This window comes from Protobothrops mucrosquamatus, unplaced genomic scaffold (genome assembly GCF_001527695.2).
Source record: "Protobothrops mucrosquamatus isolate PMUCROS unplaced genomic scaffold, P.Mucros_1.0 scaffold_92, whole genome shotgun sequence".
Lineage (NCBI taxonomy): Eukaryota > Metazoa > Chordata > Lepidosauria > Squamata > Viperidae > Protobothrops > Protobothrops mucrosquamatus.
In genome coordinates, this window is record NW_015386168.1 from 22,766 (window position 1) to 43,597 (window position 20,832).

The following is a 20,832-nucleotide window of genomic DNA, read 5'->3' on the forward strand; positions in this document are numbered from 1 at the left end:
GAAGACGCAGTAACTGTAATGTCAAAGGTCAAGAGGACTGTAGGAAATTAGCAAGAAACTTGCTTGCTGTGTGGTCTGCCAGCAAAACTCTTGTTGAGTTGAGCCCCTTGTGCTCAGGAGAAAGTTTGAGCTGAGGTTTTGGTAAAGGCACAAGCTTAAGTCCAGCGTGAAACCATGGCATGTTTCTGAGGAAAAGTCCAGCGGTCACCTGTTTAATAAATTACACATTGATCATTGGCCAGGACGTGCTGTTAGTAAAGCTGACCAGACGGGTTGTTTGGGTTGAATTTTTAGGCTGTGATATCATGTCTGATGATGACTCCTTACAACTTCATTATTTAACATCCCAATTTCTGAAACAAACATTGTTAATGCCTTATACAAGAGTTATACAAGCCCCAAACAATCTCTGGAAAATGTCACATCTGGCACCTGGAGGGACATTTTCCAAAATAATGAATATAATATTGTATGACAGTTTTACAAAAATGTGTCACCAGTAAGGAATCAATCTTCCTTAGTTTTTTTTAAATAGCAAAACTATTAAAGAAATCTGCAACAACTATTGTGTGTACTTACCCAAATATGATACACAGTATGCTTTTTTCCTGTGCTTTTAAAATACATACTTTTGGTGTTGTTGAGCTTAGAAATAGTGGGGGACAGTCTTTGGTGGACTTGGTGAATGAATGTGCCAGTCCATAAAATGTTCTGTTTTGTTGGACAACACTTTTGCTTAAAAAGAAATCCTTAATTTTCATTGTTACTTTTCTGTAGAGAAAACTATAGTGTGATGTCTCATCCATCAAAATCTCATAGTAAGTATTTTGGATCAGGTCTATTAACCTGAAAAATTACGTGAGGAATAGACACAGCTCTACAGAATGTGACCCTAAGATATAAAAGAAAGATCACATAGGCTAATTCTCTTGAAGTCATACAATTTTGTATGAAGAAGTGGAATCATCCAGGGAAATGTTTTTCCACATCAAAGGCTCCCTTTTTTAAATAATCTTGAGTGAGAAGGGCAATTCCACCTGCTATAGTCTTTCAATCTGGAATTTACTGATGTAATTCCAGCATAAAGTTATGAATGAACAGTTTTTACCCTCTCTCTCTATACATCATTTTCTGTATCTTACAGGAAGATTGAATTCACCGTCCATTAAAATATTAAAATGGTTCCTTCTATTCATTGAAAAACAGAAAAGAATCTCAATCGTGACATATGTTTACCATGATTTTGGTTTGGCTTAGATTGCTTCCTGACCACATGATTTTAAGAGGTTCTTAATTGGTTGTCAGAATTTATGTATTTATTGTTTTAATAATTTTCCCTGATTGGCACATGTTGACAGAACCTTCGATAAGAAGTAAAATTATGACAAATAAGTGGAGAGAGATTTATAACAAAGTGAGATGTGAGAGAGAAAGAAGGAAAAAATGATGTATTTGTAGCCAAAAAGGTAAAATTGAATGAAACATAAATTTTCCAATGCCTTCCTTCGTAACAGAGAGAACTTATTTTCATGCCACCAATTTAGCATCTCTCTCCCTCCCCCCCATCACACCAGTTTTATTTACCCTTGCTGTGGAACATGTTTTTCTCTACATCACCTGACAAAATATGTAGTGGGACTTTTTTTGCTGAGAAAATAGCCCAAAAGGAGAGGATCAAACAATCTTTTTCCCACCCCCATTTTGTTTTACCCTTCAATGGCTGCATTTTTTCAAAACAAAGATCCAATAAAAGAATTATAAAACATATGCATATTATTTATTTACCCAGTTCCTAGGCCTCCCAACCCAAAAGATGACTCTGAATGGCTTCACAAAATTATAAATTGAAAAAAAAGGAAAATAACATTTCAAAAATCCCAGTTCGTCCATATCGGGCCCAAAGTAAAAGGACCTGCCAGAAACCCTAATCTAGAGTATCCCTGTATGCTCCCTGGAGAATTCTGGGAATTGAAGTCCACAAATCTTAAAGTTGCCAAGGTTGGACACCCCTGCCCGAATCCAAAGCTGAGGTTAGGGACACAAATGTCTTTAGGGATGCTGTTTCAGAATGTGGTTGCTGCAACATAGAAGGGCAGCTTCTCAAGATGACATTTACAGTATGTAGCCCCAAAACAAGCCTGACTGGATTGATTGTAGAAGATGAGCAGCACACCCAAATCTCACTGGGAATCAGTTCAGCTCACAAAAGTAGAGTTGGTGCATAGGCAGAGTGAAGCTTGCCCATCATTATCTATGCCATTGAGAGTTTGAATTTACTATATTTTGAGAGGTTAATCCTATTTGCACTGAAAAGCAGGTATGTAGCTTCTTCCCTTGCCAGCTTCTAACTTCTTATTAGCAAATAAATTATGCTCGCCTATACTGAGGGACTAATTGAATAGCGGGAATAAATCACTATGAAAGATTGCTATCTTTAGTTACTTGTGCATCAAATAGTCTTGAAAGTGAATTGAACAGAAGCTGGAAGACAATCAAAAGGAAGCTGCAGTTCAATATGTCTAATGGAATATATCTCTCTGTTAAAATGTAGAGACTGTGCTGTAAATTAATTCATGTAATGGAATATTATGTTTCATAAGATACTAGCACCTGAGCTACAAATATCACATTAATCTGAGCATGGAATCTCCTGGGTCTTAAAACTCAATTCCTCTTGAAGGCAAAACTTGGATCATATACTCGGGGTATTTATGGTTTTTCTACAGTAAAGTTTTATGACTGGAGTTGTCATGATTATACCAAGCATATTTTGCAGCCTTGTAGGAATCAAACTCCCCTTTAGTAAGACACCTGGATTTTATCCCTTCCTTCTCATTATTTTTTAATAACTGCTTCAGCTGAATTGATCAAATAGTTAGAAAGAGTTCCTATGCCTTTCCAATTGTATATAAAAATAAGCTAGTTTTGATTGATTTTATGAACATGCTAGCTAGATCATTCTTTCCACACACAATTATCTTGCCCAAAAACTATCATGAGTTTTTCTCAATTCTTTGATGGTCATGTACTTTTTTTCCCCCTTTGAACTTCTATAGCTCCTTTTATTTCTTCTTTAGATTGTATTTATTTTTTTCTCCCAAGTTTTTCCATGAGTGAAGAATTACTGTATAATAGGAGCGAGATAGGTAATGTTAGCTGTTAGATTTCATTTTCCATCTTTATTACTCAAGGTGGTAAACATGCACAATGCTCCTTCCTTCTCCTATTTTCCCCTCAACAACAACACTCCTGTGAGGTGGGTTGGGTTGAGAGTCACCTAGTCAGCTTTCATGCCTAAAGCATGACTAGAACTCACAGTCTCCTGGCCTCTAGTCCGGTGCCTTCACCACTAGATCAAACTAGTTCTGATGAACTGCAACTTCTAGCAGCCCTGCTCAGCCATGCTAATTAGGAACAGCAGCTTTTGCAGCACTGCGACTTCTGATCCCCAATGGCCAAACTTTGTAGACAAACTCAGTTTAAATGAGAGAGGGCCAAATTAATACTTCAATTTCAGTCCTTATGGCCCCATTGATCCTGTTAGTTGCATAATCTAAAGCAGGGGTAGGCAACCTTGGCCCTTTTATGACTCGTGGACTTCAACTCCCAGAATTCCTGAGCCAGAGAGCCAAGGTTGCCTACCCCTGATCTAAAGATTCATAGTTGGATCAATTAGGAAAGGGAAAAAAATAATTTTCATGAAAAGGATAATGTTCTGCCTTCCCATCTTAACTCTCCACAAATCCTGCACTGTTTTGGAGTTTCAGTTAAAAGGAGATCCACAGAAGAGAAAAGCTAGACAATTACACCTGTGTTTTCAAAGGTCTGTGAGATATCTGGCTTATGGTACAAAGCAGTTTTATTAGCAGAGCTTTTTAAATCTAGAGATACTTAAAACTCCCACTGGTGGGAGGTTTTCTCATTCTCTCTCTCTTTTAAGTATCTCCAAACTATAGTACCGTTTATTCCCCCCTCCCCCACTTTGGCTAATTTCTCCCTCTCTCTCCTTTTTCCTCCCACCCTTCTTTTTCAAGCTTGTTTCCACATGAAGATGTTGGCAGGAGGCCATTTTTTAATGTTTTATTTTAGTGTCAGAGAGGTGGCCTTTGCAGGTGTTGCTCAGCTGGTGGAAACTTTTGCTTCGAGCGGTGGGCCCTTTGACTTTCACGGCTCCAGATCTTTCCTGCTGAACTGAAGTTGGTTGTTATGGAAACTACAATGAAACGTCCTTAGATCCCTAATTCTGTGGTTGTATGGCATTCTAGGTTTAAATAGTCAATTAAGATCATGTGTAATAGATTACTATGTTAAACAGTTTGGGCCACAATGGATTTTTTTTTTTTGTGGGCACAATGTAGTTCAGTGGTTCTCAACCTGTGGGTCGGGACCCCATTTGGGGTCGATTGACCATTTCACGGGGGTCGCCAAGTAAGGCTGTCCGCCATTTTTTTGTCCGCCATTTTTTCCCCTTTTCCAGCGGGTGCCTTACCTCCCTTGGGCTGGGCCAGCCGGTGGTCGGCCTGCTCCGTCTCTGCCGCTTGCCAGCTACGCCTCGGCCGGCGCAGGGGGCAGAACCACGCATGTGCAGTGCTCCTGGGCAGGGAAAGTCCTCGACTTACGACCGGTTGGGTAGTCCTCGACTTACGACCGGTTTAGTCCTTGACTTATGACCGGTTTAGTCCTCGACTTACGACCGGTTTAGTCCTCAACGTACGACCGGTTGGGGTCGCGGCATTAAAAAGGTTGAGAACCACTGATGTAGTTGCTGCAAGTTTCTCCTCATGTGAACTAACCTTTAGTCCAGAGTTCATAAGCAGAGCCACACCTGTTGAAGCAAAAAGGTATCCTGCAGGTACAGCGCTTCCTTATGCACAATGTACAGCTCTGAGTCTGCTCTCTAGAAAACATTTTATTTCCTTTCATACCAGTATTGATTTTTTATAAGATCGCATGCATCTGAAAATGCTGAGGGGCACAAGCTTCTTTTACAAAGTAATCCCACGAGTTTAAAGAAATGGCTTATATATCTGAAGATGTAAAACATGCATCTACAATGACAGGATAGTTACCCAGCTTAATGTGGGTAATTTAAAAAGTCCCGCTTGCATTTCGTAAAAGGCAAACCTGTGTCATTACTTCTGATGTGCTCCCTTCCCCCAAGAATGGGTTTCAGAAATGTTGGGTGGCTGCCATCAAACCGCAGGCAGCTCTTTGGTTTGTGCTAGATTTTGGATGATGGTCAAAGCTCACTGAAAAACAAGTGTTATTTCTTTTCCTGTGCCTAGTATTTAACGGGAAATCAGGAGGCTTCATTTCCAATTACTTGTTAAGCCAATCCAGATGTGAACTGAACAGGAGGTCGAGGAGAGGAACAAGCTAGGTTAGCTAGTCTCCTTGAAGTTGGGCTGATAAAACACAGGTACATAGTGACCTGCTGTGTTCCAAGAGGGAAAAAAATAAAATAAGAGAAGGGCAACTTTACTAAAGTTTAATTATGGGATTTTTAAACCTGTATATGTAGTCAAAAATAATTATTTCAAGTTTTGTATAATTAATGACGCAGCTGATTTTTTCCCCCCCTGCTTCTCCAGTCTGAGGTTCTTTAAGAATATTTGGAAGTAATATAGTTATTTTAGGCTGCCAAATATATTTTGAATATTTACCAGCAAATGGAAGGCAATGAATATGCCTTCCTGTATGTATTTTAAATTGAGGATATATTCTAGGCTCAGAGGAATTAAACCTGCATGCAGTAATGAGGTAGAATTGGGAGAAAGTTGTGGTGGTAAAATCATGAAATTAAATGACTTGGCTCTTACTGCTCTTATATGTAAGTTCCACAATTTTAGATTACATTTGAAAGCAGCATTTAATACCTAACACCTTTTCTGTTGTTATCTATTTATTTCATCAACATTTACATGGTTTTGGATGCTTTGAAAGTGTTGCACTATCCTAAGCAACTTTAAAATAGGCTTTGTATTCTCCAAATTGACCATTAGGTTTGAACTATGTGTTCAGTTATAATAATAATGATGTGCAGTGCTAACATATGTGTGCAGAATACTATGTATACATAGAAGTAAAAACAAGTGTTTATATACATTTATTGCAATATTCTTTTTATGTTTCATACTAGAACAGTGGTCCCCAGCCTTTCTGGCTTGGCAGCCTGGCAGTGGGGTGGAGAGGGGATAGTTCCTTGTGAGTGATAGGTGAGCTAGAGAACTTTGCGTGTGAACGCAAGCAGATGCTGATCACTGAGGGGAGGTTTGCACGAGAGTGTAAGATGTCCGCTGCTCATGTGAGGGGAGCTTCACGTGCGTGCATGCCACCTGCGTGGCCCAGTTCCTAATAGGCCCCAGGGTTGGGGACCCCTATACTAGAATAAATTCACCAGTGTTACATACACTCTGTATTAAGTTAGCATTTGATAAATTATCTGTAATAATGGTCAGTGTTGATAAAGCAGCTATCCCAGTTCTTTCGGCTATTTAGTCTTCAGCTTCCATAATCTCATTTTTTTTGTATTTTAAATAGAAAATCAACAGATCTGCTACTCTTTTATCTACCAAGTAATAGTTGCCTGGTTGTCTTTTTCTTTGGACTGGAAGTGGGGGTTAGTTAGATTGACCACTTAATTAATTATATATAATGGTTAAGATGAATACATCAAGAAAAATAAAAGGACAGGAAAAAAATGAAAGTAATGAAAAATCATAATCGGTGCATCCCATGGGACTTTGTTATGTGATCTGTACTTTCTAGTTTACTAAATAATTCAGCCTGAATATGTCCTTGATGCACTTACAAGGGTGTATTTTTGTAAGTCTGCACAGTTTTTGAAACAGACTAGAAAGAAACATAAACAACCATACAGTCAAGAATATTGATTCCTCGGTCTGTCACACTCTAATTCTGAGGCATAGACAAATCCCTGTCTGAAATGAATTTCACCTGCCTTACTGCCTACTAGTTTAATAGAAACGGTTTCCATAAATACACAGTTTTACAACATGGTACCTGTGCTATAATCTAGAATGGGAAACAGAAAAGCAATGGAATATATTTGGATTCTCTATATTACTTTCATAGCCTTTATTTAGGTAGAATCTATGCAAATCAATTTGTCTGGTTTCTTAGGGCATATTACATCATTCTTATTTCAATAGATTTTGTGCGTATTATAGTGCACGTTCTTAACATATTAGAGGTATTCCTTTATTCCACTGTAATTGATCTAGAAACCTCAAAGAATCTTACAACATCTTAAAGACCTTTAAACCTTATTCATCTTTATACAACGACCAGACTGTTCTTTATAGTGCAACAGATTAACGTAGCTACACTTTTAGAAACTGATAATAGAATCTTGCATAGAAATTGATGTAAAATCTTGAAATTAATTTATCTGTTTTAGTGTTGAAATTTCACTCTGAAAGCAGCTATCACTTACTACTTCTTTTTATCCCAGTAGCTGGTTCTCCTTGGTGATAACATGCAAAGCAGTTGTATAGATATCCCAACTGTTCTAATTCAGCTGGCATTCCAATTCAGTGCATTTATATCGGCATTATGTTGTAGCTGAAAAGAGCTATCTACAATCCATAAGACAAAGACATTAAAGAAAAATAAGGTATTCAAGTAAACAGAAATATGGTATCTGAAAGATTTACATTCAAGCATATAACAGAGAAGCACACATTTTCCTCCTGAAAATCTTCAGAGTACCTTACGACCAATTCTCTAATGGAAATACAAGTACAAGCTCAGCTGTTTTATTAGTATTGGTTTCACCCACCAAAGCTTCATACAAAAGGCGCAGAATATAAAAACAGAACATCTGACCACTTTGTGATTCTAGGAATGTATTTTCAGTATTATAGCTAATCTAAATTAAGAGGCCTTTTTTTTGTTTGTGTAAAGATCAACTTTCAGATAAGTAGCCTAACTATTAAAAAGTCATATTCTTGGTGGTATGGAATGTCTCTTTGTGTGAATCCCAGAGAACTCTACCCAGCAACATCCCCCCCACCCCCTAGTTTTCAGAGGAATTCCAGGAGATGAAATAGTAGAAAAGATGCCTAAAGCATTGCTAGAGGAGAAAAAAATAATAAATCTGATTGAACTTGGTAAAAACTTTTATCAAGGTTTGCCTCGATTATTTTCTGCTTTCATTGTGTCTGCAGATAACCAGATAACCAGTTCTGTTCAAGGTGACCTGGCTTTGCTGGGTAGGGAGAGCTTAAAGCTTTGCAGAGCTGCTGGAAAGACTATTCAAGGCATTTATTAGATAAAGATGTTTAATCAATCAATCAATCAATCAGAATAGAGTTGGAAGGGACCTTGGAGGTCTTCTAGTCCAGCTCCCTGCTCAAGCAGGAGAACCTCTTATACCAATTCAGACAAATGGCTGTCCAGTCTTTTGTTAAAAACCTCCAGTGATGAAGCACCCACAACATCTGAAGGCAAGCTGTTCCACTGATTGATTGTCCTCACTGTTAGGAAGTTTCTCCTTAATTCCAGGTTGCTTCTTTCCTTGATTAGTTTCCATCCATTGTTTCTTGTCTTGTCTTCTAGTGCTTTGGAAAATAAATTGACCCCCTTCTCCTTGTGGCAGCCTCTCAAATACTGGAAAACTGCTATCATGTCCCCCCTAGTCCTTCTTTTCTCTAGACTGGCCATACCCAAATCCTGCAACAGTTCTTCATACGTTTTAGTCTCCAGACCTTTAATCATCTTAGTTGCTCTTTGCATTCTTTCTAGAGTCTCAACATCTTTTTGTAATGTAGTGACCAAAACTGGATGTAGTATTCCAGGTGTGCTATTCAAGGTTGTCCATTACTGACCTGGTAGTTCGAAGCCTTTTTTTTTGGTGGGGTCATTTATACGACTATCTGTGCGTGGGCATTCAGCGACCCATTTGGCTTTCCATTGGGAATCAACGTTAAAGTTTCTTGACATATGTTGTGTAAGTGCCAGTGTATCTCTATTATACAGTAAAGCTACATGGTGTCGTGGTTAAAGAGTTGGACTATTGATGGGGTGGGGGAGGGGCATTTCCTAGTCTACTCTTCCAGCTGAACACCTCCCTGGATGAATTTGGACCAGTTACTCTCTCTCTACTTAGCCCACTTCCCAGGATGTTGCTGTGGGGTAAAATAGACGGAGAGAACTCTGTATGCTGCTTTGTGCTCCTGAATGAAAGGTGAGATGTCAATCAAATAAACAAACAAACTATGAACAATGGCAACTGGCCTCTCACAAATCCTTCAGGTAAAGAACTATTTACAGATTTTCCTGAAATTTAAATTAAATGCAAACATTGTTCATGGTTCAAAGAGTGTTGGGGAGCTTGTAGTCTTCTTGATCACATTTATGTTTTCCTAAACAGTCAAAGAAACTATAGACTTTCTTGTATATATTTCAAAGCAAGAGTTACATTCCAATTTACCAGTTCTGAAAGGTTCCTGGATATACTTACACCAAGATAAATAAAGAATGTGATATATTCTAAAACCCTAATCCTTGTACTTGTTAGAATCATTTTTTGTGAACTAGTGATATGAACTCTGGCAGATATCTGACGCAATGCTAATGAACTGAAATTAGGAATAAAACATTCTAGTTTATCTACAATATAAAACATAACTCATCATCTGCTTGGAGCTGAATTGTTTACTCTGGCTTTCCCATGCAATTATGTTAAAGTATTCAACCAGATTAAAAAGGAGAGAGAAAGAGGATGACGAATCCTGTCTTATTTTCACTATAGCGAAGTGGTTTAATTAAGAATTAAATATTGTCAGGACTTGGCGACCTCGAACAATACGGTATGTTCAATAATTAGTGTACAATAGCAGAAAGAGCTGCAATATATTGGCCAAAGTAGATGTTAAAAGCTTAACATTACATTAAGATTAAAATCCATAATTGAATCCTTACTCAGCTCTCAAACAACTGTAATGATTACTTCGTTAAACTAAAGAATATTTGGAAAAGCTGCAGTATTTATTTCCAATACAATAAGAGCCATGGTGGAGCAGTGATTGGAATGCAGTATTGTAGGCTAATTCTGCCAATTGTCAGCAGTTTGATTCTCACCGGCTCAAGGTTGACTCAGCCTTACATCCTTCCGAGGTTGGGGAAATGAGGACCCAGATTGTTGGGGACAATGTGTTGACTCTGTAAACCGCTTAGAGTGGGGTGTAAATAACTGTGAAGCGGTATATAAGTCTTAAGTGCTATTGCTATTGCTACACACTAAAATATAGCCAAAACACATTCCCACCCACCCATCCACCCCACACAAATTTGTGCCTGTCAAGTGGGAAACAATCAGTTCATGGAACCTTTCCTGTTTTTTTGTATTTTCTGATTAACTCACATTCTGTAAAAAAAAAAAAAAAGGCTAAACTATTGACGAAGAATTGAACAATTTAGATGTAAAAAATGAATAGATCACAAAATCAGTATATTTTCTCATGTCTACCTCAATGAAGATACAGCCTGATGTTACTTAACATGTCTGAGTCTGAAAGCCATTATTTGACAAATTCTTCCATTTCCCATTTGAAATTGTTGCAATGTCCTAAGCATCTTTAAAGTAGGCTTTGTATTCTCCAAATTGACAATTTGGAGAATGGCTGATTGACTGATTGTATTAAAAGCGGTTGTTCGAGTCATTGTATTAAAAGCTCTGTTTCAGAAAGCTTAAGTTCATAATAAGCGGGGACCACCGATCATTGTTGATAAAGGTACTGGAAGGGATGCATAAAGTGCATATTTCCTTTTTTTTCTTCCCTAGGGATTTAAGTTTAAATAATTGTTTCTTCTTTTATAAGAAGCATATGCATTGCAGTATGACCTCAAATAAATGTTTTGGCAGAATCCCATCCCAAAGACAGTGATGTAACTGAGGCCCTGTTAACATGAAGAAGAAAAAAATACTTCCCTTTCTTGTTCCATCTGCTTAAAAAATCTTTTGCTTTCAGCAGAGATATATTAAATGCCACTTAAAACATGCTTTATTTTAGTATATCTTAAGAAGCAAAGATTAGCTTGCTTTTAAAAATAGGTTTGGCACTATGCAAACTTTTAGTTTTTTCTTCTGCTGCATTACAAATGAAATTGAAGTGACATTCCATACCAAAAGAAAGGAAGAGAAATGTTTGTTAAATTCTAGTAACGCCAAAACAAATGGGATAAAAAAAAGGAAATTCACTATCAAGGTATAAAAATGGATCGGCAGAATTGAAATATCTAATAACAACTGAAACTGCCAGAGCATACATTGTTTTGTCCATATTAATGAGAGAATAGGACTATAATTCTATTTTAGTCACTTATTTATCAAAACTCTGCATGTTTCAAGGGAAAGGCTTTTGACAGATAATGTATTCATGGACAGAATGAATATTTATAATCTCATAAAAATAATGTCTACATATTAAACACAAAGAAGGGTAGACACCATTAAATCTAGTGGCCAGGGCTCATTTGATCATGGACTAACCAGCTTGACGAGTGTTTCTATTTTAGTACACTTTTCTTCCCCTCTGCTGCCTTAATAGGTGTACCTATTCTGCTCACCACCAAACAAATAATGTCTGTTATAAAAGAAAGGAAAAACCTCCAAATTGTGTAAAATTCAATAAGTGAAAGATGTTAATTCCTAAAGTGCCCTGAATAACGTTTTCACTCTCTTCAACACTTAACAGAGAGATTAGAATGCTTTATGATAAAAAGATCCCCACTCCCACTCCAAGATTAGTCATTCTTAAATGAAAGGGGAAAATTAGTTTTATTGGACATTAACTTTCCCACTGATCTGCCAGACGAGATCCGACTTGTCTGATCTTCCACTACAGAGTCCTTGGATGACCCCTTTGCTAATTCACTGAATTAGGATTTTGTAAATTAATTATCCCAACCCATGCTACCTCTTTACGGTTGCTATTTTACAAGATGTAATTATCAACCATATGCAGGTGTTTGTGGTAGCCATATATTGTTTGTGATGGAGATGTAAATACTTCCAATTCCCCCCCCCAAAGCAGCCATTTGCCCCTCCAACTGATAGGATTTAGATTGACACAAACGTTTAATCCTAAATTATGCACACATGATGACCACTGGCTAATAGAGGCTGTAAGGCAGGCAAAAGACAAATAGTGTACAGAATTCAACATATGGCATGTTTTACTCGATGAAGAACGGGCCATGACCTGAATCGAGGACAAAAACAAGGCTAAAACATTTCATTTATAATTCAGATTGGGATCCAAAGCAAATGGTTTGTGTTGTGTACTTGGTGTGAAAATATGTGGACTGTCTTCATCTGGGGTGTTTTGGCACATAATAAAGTGCTTTGCTAAAGGCCTAACATACAGCAGAAAGTCTGTCTGGCAGTTTGTACATATCGGTGATTTGCCAATGCAGATGGTCAGATCTGCAGTAAGGAACTATTGGGAATCATATTCAGTCCAAACCACTGGTTCGGTTGGTTCTTCAGCTTGTCAGATACTTTACAGGTAGTCGTCGACTTACAATCACAATTGACCCACAATTTTGGCTACTAAGTGAGACATTTGTTAAGTGAGTTTTGCCCCATTTTGCAACCTTTCTTGCCACAGTTGTGAAGTGAATCACTGCAGTTGTTAAATTAGTAACAGGTTTGTTAAGTGAATCTGGCTTCCCCAATGACTTTGTTTGTCAGAAGATCGCAAAGGTTGATCACACGACCCCGGGAGACACTGCAACCGTCATAAATATGAGCCAATTGCATCTGAATTTTGATCACGTGACCATGGGAATGCTGCAGTGGTCATAAGGGTGATAAATCATCATAAATCACTTTTTCAGTGCTGTTGTAACTTTGAATGGGCACTAAATGAACTGTTGTAAATCAAGGACTACCTGTATTTATCAACTTTATATGGCCATCCATTTCACACATGATTACTCCAAGCAGCGTACCATAAAACCCATGATGAAAACATGTTATAAAAGCCACTTAGAACAATTAATTCAACACAATTAAGAATTGAACTCAAGATCAGAGGTGTAAAGAACATTATACATGTATGTCTATCTATGTATATGTTGATACACACAGAGAGAGACATACAAACTCTCTAGCATTAAAGCCCTACTTAAGTAAAGAATCTGTGCAGAACATCAGCTTTTATTTTTAATAGACACTAAGATGTCTAAAGATACTAGGGCTCTGACAGGGTTTCACTAGGTGAAAAGGGTAAAGTATTTCAAACTTCAGTTTTTCTTTCAGATCATGGTCACTGGGAAGATTCCATCTGAAGGCCAACTTTCTAGGTGGGATATGTGTGTGGCCCTCTAAGGACCAAATCAGGAGACTATTTGGGGTAGAGAAAACAGCAGGGTTAAACTTCAGAGTTAATCTTACTTAAGGGATTTCATTCTTCCCAAAGGATGAATATTTTTAAAAACTAGCCCAAGTTCTAGGATTAAGATAATTTCTCATCGTAGTTAGAATGCCTTGTTTGGGAAGGAAAAGTGCCCTAAGCCAAGTCATTGTTCTGAGAAGAGTGAACAAGGTCACTGCAGAAGACCAGAGAATATGTTGGAACAGACCCTTATATAGAGCTCCCTGTGTATAAAGTTCACAATAGTTGTGAACTTACATTTCTTAGCTTCATTACATGCTTGTTTATAAAAATGAAGGCCAAATGGTGACAGGTGAAGTTTGTCACAGTGATAGGCAGACATTTCATAACTATAGGCTTTGGCAGGGGAGTTGTTAGCTAGCCAGTTGGCTGGGCAAGTAATCATCCGACAAATAGTGTGCATAACTTTCTGATTTATTTTATAGACAACCTAGGGTCTTGTGGAACTAGACAAATTAGTGTTCCAGTTAGCAAGCATAATTCCCTTTCTCCATAGATTATTAGCATTTGTTTGCAGCAGTTACATGCTTACACATAAACGCATACTGATGAGGTATATTGCAAATAATTAGAGGGATATTAACTAATATGGGATATTAGTTAGGATATTTTCCTCTGCTCTGTCAGACAAGCAACGGACAAGAGTTTGTTTGCCACAAAGAGGAACTAAGTACTGGGAATAAGTGAGGAAAATAACTGCTGACATAGTCATTATAGTGATTACTGTACATCCGGCTTCAGAATGAAAACTCAACAAAGTTCAGGCGGGCTACACCCATCATTCAGAAAAGGAATTACTATTTTTTTATAGTTTTGCACGAGTGCCAGTTTGATATAGTGGTTAAGACACCAGGTTAATACCTGGGAGTTCTAGCCCTGCCTTAAGTAGGAAGGCAGCTGGGTGACCTTGGACCAGTTCCCCTTTCTCAGCCCCAGGAAGAAGGCAATGGCAAACTACTTCTTCCCAAGAAAGCTGCAGTAACTTGTCCAGGACTCAAAGCACACCTACTCACCCACTCACCCACCCACAAACACACACACACACACACACACACATCGCCACACATATACCCCTACACACAAATAGTGCAAATCTTTCTGAGTCAGTTCCTTAACTCTTAGTGAATCAATCTTCAGTGGTTGTTCTTGAGTGCAAACCCACAACTGAACAGGGAATGATCAAATACTTTTATCTATATTGGTCATAAAAATGCTCCTCTTGGAGACCTGTGGGATTACCCAGTTCCCACCTTGCTTTCCATTCAGCTTGGCGCTTTGTGTATGGTGACGCAGCCCAACCTTATGTCCTTCATCCCATTTCAGGCAAGTCCAGTTGTTAGCCTCAAAAGTTACCTTCTCAAGCCAGATGTACTTTCACATCCTGGAGATTTCCAGAGCAGCCCTAACTCTTCTGGAAGACATCAGTCCTATTGAGGAAGCAGTTAATATCTGATGAAAAGTAGTGAAACCCAAGTGACGGCTGCCTTTTCTTTCCCTCTCTGGAAGAGTTTCTTGAACACGATCCAAAGAAAATAACATGCTTGGCTCATTTAATGTAGCCTTAAGCCCTCATAGTAAAACTTTTGAGACCTGGCAGGCACAGCAGAAGCCTTCTTTGCTCTTGCCTCTGTCACTTGATTCCAGACTTTATTTGTAAATTAGGCAGTCATGTTAAAGCTTAATTAGAATTATTTTATTCAAAAGTTGGAAACTGCAGCGTAGCAATGTGTTGACTGACCAGACAGTGGTTTTTTTCCCCATTTCGTAGCCTTAGAAGGGCAGTGTGGCTGTTTTATTTTGATGGGGCCACATACGAAGAGTATGTACTTAGCCTACGCACTGAAGTATGGTTTTTTTGATGCATTTATGCTGTTGGTTTAACACTTTAGAAATCTTGCAAAATCTAAAGGCTTTGAATAGATGATTGGCTCATTAAGTAGTTTCCTTCAGACTGTTTGATGTTATTTTGTCTGAACACTAGCAAACTATCAGGACTGAAGATTCAAATAACTTTCTAGGTAATAAAGGGTTCCTGGGCAGTATTAATTGGATACTGGTTGTTTTTAACAGGAAGGGCTTTAAATCAGTTTTCCTGTTTTAGGATAAGGTTTTAGTGCAGTGGTGGCGAACCTACGGCACGGGCAGCACTCGGAGCCCTCTCTGTGGGCACACGCACTGTCTCCCCAGCCCCACCTCCTCCCATGGTCCCCTCCTCACCAGCAGCCCCCCTGGAGGAGAGTTGCCCCTGGGTGCGGCCCACACGAAGCAGCAGAGCCAAGGACATGGTAGCTGGGCAGCGGGAACAAGACTCCACCCTTGTGCCCCGTTGCGCGCAGATGATGCTGCGGGGCATGGGCGGAGGTCATGGGCTGCCTGGGTGATCTGTGGCGGGTCGTGGAGGTGGTGGGTGGCCCAGTGGGCAGGGCGGAGCGGGGACGGAGGTGGGGGGCAGTTTTTGGGCACTCGGTCTCTAAAAGGTTCGCCATCACTGTTTTAGTGTATCCTGCACTTTGGTTCTTTGCTTTATTTCTGGGGATGAGAAATGGGGGTTCCTGGCTCCAACCTGAGATTATCCCATGATTCAGCTCTCCATTCCTGTTAACGTCTTCTTAAAACATTACCAGAACAACAGAAATGAAGATGTGGGATAAACTTATATGCATCAGTTTTCCCTCTCCATTTTTGCAATGGAAGAGGCCTTTTATAGGGCGAGCTATGAAACATGAAAAATAAGAATCAGAACCGAACAGATGCAGGATATTGCCTCACACAATCAAATCCTCACACTTTAAAAATAAGGCTGACTTGTATGTTTTATGTAGATATATTTGTGCATGCATGCAAATGCGCATGCACATGCAATGGCATCTTTTATGTATATGGGGGGGAAAGGGCACAAGTCCAGGAGTTGCTATGGTGTGTTGCAAACTAGCACAGCACAACATGTGAATTGAGAGTAAATATTTTTGCTCCCTCAAAAATAATCTAGTAACTTCAATTAAAAATATTCCATATCCCATGAAAACTGCAGCACCAGTTACAAGCATCTCTTGTTAAACTGAGATTTGTTTTATTAATACTGCAGATTGCCAAACGTAAGGAAGATGTGTTGAGACTATCAGGTGATGAATGGACAGAATAAAGTTTGCTGAAATGTAGATTAATGACATTTGGGGCTCCCCTTTTATACAAATCTGATTATTCTTTTATAGTCCTCTAGTAAAATTTATATATGAACCACTGCAATGAGTATAATTTCTTTTTAAAAATGAAATGGTGTAATGTAGTCACATGACCATCAAAAAAGCTCGTTGAGACCTGAAGCAGATTTAATTTGTATTTTAAAAATATAATCTAGTAAAGAGAGAATGGTTGTTATATTGCTTGTTGTGATTTGCTCGACCTAAATACACTCTTGTTTTAAAGGTTGTGTCTTGACTAGTCTGGATATACTATATCTCTCCAGCAGATACTATACTCCCTTTTGTAAGATATGTGGTTGTCCTTCAGGTTCAAAGAAGACAGTTGATTGTGCAATTCATTTGTGGACATGGAGGTGGCTCTGCGGTCCCAGTGTGGAACCACAGATCTAGCACAATGGAAGCACTGGACGTCTGTTGTAGTATCTGGGCTGTTATTATGTGATACTGCTCATTATTTTCTATTTGTTTTTGATGGCACCTGTCTTTATAGCCTAGGACAGTGGTGGCGAACCTATGGCACGTGTGCCAGAGGTGGCACTCAGAGCCTCTCTGTGGGCACGCGCGCCATGCCCCAGAGATGGCAACCGTCCCTCTTCAACCAGCCACCCGCTAACTCGCCGAGGTCCCATGTGGCCGGATGCATCCCAGCATGGCTGGTTTCCCTCCGCCCTGTCCCATCCCTCCTGGCCTCGCATGCTCTACTTTTCCTGGGCACGACCCACTGCATCGCCTCTTCAGTTGTCGGCCCGCTGTCCAGCTCAGAGGTGGCTTCTCTGAACTGCTGGCGGCGGGCTGCGGAGCCCCAGAGTGCGCCGGTCGAGGGGCCGGCAGGCTGTGGCTGCTGACAGACACTGTCGGCCCCCATGCGCTCGCTGGCCTCTGTGTGCGGGGGCTGATGGTGTCAGGCAGCAGCCACCCCGGCCCCTGCCTCGCCTTGCCCTGCGACAATGGCACCTCCGCCCTGCCTCGCCTTGCCTCGCTCACCCCGCAGAATGAGCCTCCTGCCCACTGCCCCACCTGCCACAGACCCCCTGGATCTCCCCCAACCTTGCCTGGTCCCCACAGGCACCCCTCCGCACGAGCAACATTGAAATGACCCTGCCCACCTTGGCCACACCCACCCAGTCTGCCATGACCACCACAGCCATGCCCACTCAGTGGGCCATGCCCACCTGGCACCCGGCGATAAATAAGTGGGTTTTGGGTTGTAGTTTGGGCACTCGGTCTCTAAAAGGTTCGCCATCACTGGCCTAGGACCAACCAGCAGGTTCTGTCAGCAGCTGCAGCTTCTAGTTGCTTTGACTGAACGTCACAGTAGCATAAGGTTTCTTTCACAGTATCTCTATAGCGCTTGCGTGGTTAACCTTGAGGTCTTTTCCCAGACACCCCTGGTCTATATAGATATAGACCAGGGGTAGGCAACCTTGGCTCTTTTATGACTCGTGGACTTCAACTCCCAGAATTCCTGAGCCAGCTATGCCAGCTATGCTGGCTCAGGAATTCTGGGAGTTGAAGTCCACGAGTCATAAAAGAGCCAAGGTTGCCTACCCCTGATATAGACCAATCAGTGAGACATATGGCAGTCATCCATTCTGATAACATGTCCCACCCATCTCATCTGGGTTCTGATAATCAGGGCTCAATGCTGGTGGACTTTGCCCAATCAAAGACCTCCAGATTGAGAGACATTGTCTTGCCAAAACATGCCATGGATAAAGTGGAAAGTGTGCATGTGATTTTTTTCCAGTTGTTTGATGTGCCTTTGATGTGAGTTCAAGATTCACATCCATATAGGAGGGAAAGGATAACCACAGTTCTGGGTACTTTTAGTTTTGTGGAGACACGGATGTTGGGTTGATCCCTCATGCAAACACCTTCTGTAAAGTATCCATTAAATATGGCAAATGGTTTAAACTGATTGGTAAATGTGCAAAGGATACATTTTGTTTACAGTTTCTTTTCTTTTAATAGTTGACTTGTTAGTTTTTGAATATTCTGGATCTTTAACAAATAGAGCATTTTCACACATGTTAATGGACAATAGAAATTGGCAGTTACTATTGAACTTATGGAATTGCTTGGATACTAAAACCAAATAAACAGTGTGGATCTGATTGGGGTAAATTTTAGGGTTGATATAGAAACATGATCTGTGTTTTCTTTTAATTCTGTCTTGTTTCTTTTATTTGTGGTCTAATTATTGCCTTGTACATTGCCTGGTTTTACAACTAAAATAATAATAATAATAATAATAATAATAATAATAATAATAATAATAGTAGTAGTAGTAGTAGTAGTAGTAGTAGTAGTAGTAGTAGTAGTAGTAGTAAACAAAAACAAACCCCGGACTTAATTGTCGATAAGAAAGACAAAAAAGTCTGGGTAGTGGACATGGAAGTGCCTGGAGACAGCAGAATAGACAAGAAAGAATTGGAGAAAATAACAAAATACAAAGACCTACAAATAGAAATAGAAAGACTGTGGCAAAGCAAGCAAGGGTAGTACCAATTGTAATAGGCGCCTTGGGTGCAATCCCAAAACAACTGGAGCACCACTTGAACACCATTGGCATTGACAAATTCGCCATTAGTCAATTGCAAAAGGCAGCCTTACTAGGAACTGCTTCCATCCTGCGACGATATCTGTAATACCATCAAACATCCACATCTGCCTATCCCAGGTCCTTGGTAAGGACTCGATAGGTAGACAAAAATGCCAAATCCAGTCTGAACATCTGGCTGACTGTGCGATGATCAATAACAACAACAACAACAACAATAACAACAACTACAGCAGCAATAGTAGTACTATTCCAACAAAAACGGATAGAACGCCACACAATTTCTTCTGCTTGGATGATCTAGGTCAGTGATTGTCAAAGTATGGTCTACTCTAAGGACTCCTGGTGGTCCCTGAGACCTTTTTATACATTCTTGATTACTACTATGTACCCTGCCCACAGTCACTGTTTAAGAGTATGCGTATGTTTCCACTTAGTCATCCAAAAGTATCTATTTGCAACATGTTGTTGTTTGAAACAAAGCTCTATTGAGTCCGGGTGATGTTCAAAATCACCATGACAAGTCATTGGTCACAGTATTTAAGAAAAAAAGTGTCCTATGGAAATAATCACATTACTCTATTTCACTCTATTGTTGTGCGCATTTCTCAAACAGATCCTTTCCTTCTTTCCCACCAGAATAAGTTTCCTATGATGCAATCCTCCGTTCTATGAGATTTGACAACATGAAAGACAAGTTATCAATTTTCCGATTTTTATCCCTCCGAGATAGGATTTAATTTGATTAAGAACACATGTGCTGCTGACATCTGTTTTAAAATAGTGTACATGTCTTGCACTATTCATTGATATCCATAACTATTAAATGCAATGCTAATGAGGATTCTCATGTTGATTTTTTTTGGCTCCAATACATAAGCCCATAAAAGTTAATTGTCAAGAGTTAGGCAGTTTTCCAGGGTGTATTAGTTTCTAGTGCTTTGGGATCATTTCACTTCCTGATTTAGCTAAGCGGTTAGTCTACCTGTTCATACCATCCAAGATTTACCTAAATGACGCTGGCTAGCCGTGGTAGTGATCCAAAAGATCAAATTCCATTAACCTTAAGCACATGTAGCTTAACCTTAAGCTACAGAAACATTTCTCTGTGATCTGTGTCTCCCACTTAAGAAGCTTTGCGATTGATTTGATATTACACGAACTGCTCCATAGTAGCTTAAATGTTTTCTACTATCTTTGACTGACTTTTCAAAGATCAGTTTTAAGAGTAAGAAGGTTCTTTCTTGCAGGACCAGTGCAGTCCCATTTGCAAATGCTATTGTGCCTCAGGATTTTATTTCATTGCATCAGTTGGCTTGCTTGGGCTTATATACAGTATGAAAGCCGTTTTTGTATCAGATTGGCCTTGAAAACGCCCATTTTCGTTGCACAATGCCTGCTTTGCTGTCTCAGAAAGATTCCTCCTCCCCATCAATGGACTGATAGTCCTCTAATTCAGTGTAAGGCAGCTTCCTGTGTTGGTTGACTTCATATCCTCTAATGCTGTTTCCGAGAGTCGGACTTGAATGTTTCAGTTGCTTTAGAACTTCTTGTGAACTTGGAGGTCATAAATGACAATGAAGCAGTGGAACAATATCTTAAATACAATATAGAAAGATGGCCAAATTGACTAGTTTAATTAAAG

The 20,832-nt window shown here is 39.6% G+C and overlaps 1 protein-coding gene across 1 annotated transcript in view; it reads left to right on the forward strand.

Annotated features, from left to right (window-relative positions):
• TGFBR3 (transforming growth factor beta receptor 3) overlaps positions 1-20,832 on the forward strand; it is a gene marked incomplete at its 5' end in the record, with an annotated part of 85,451 nt that overhangs the window by 18,733 nt on the left and 45,886 nt on the right. The window lies entirely within an intron of this gene.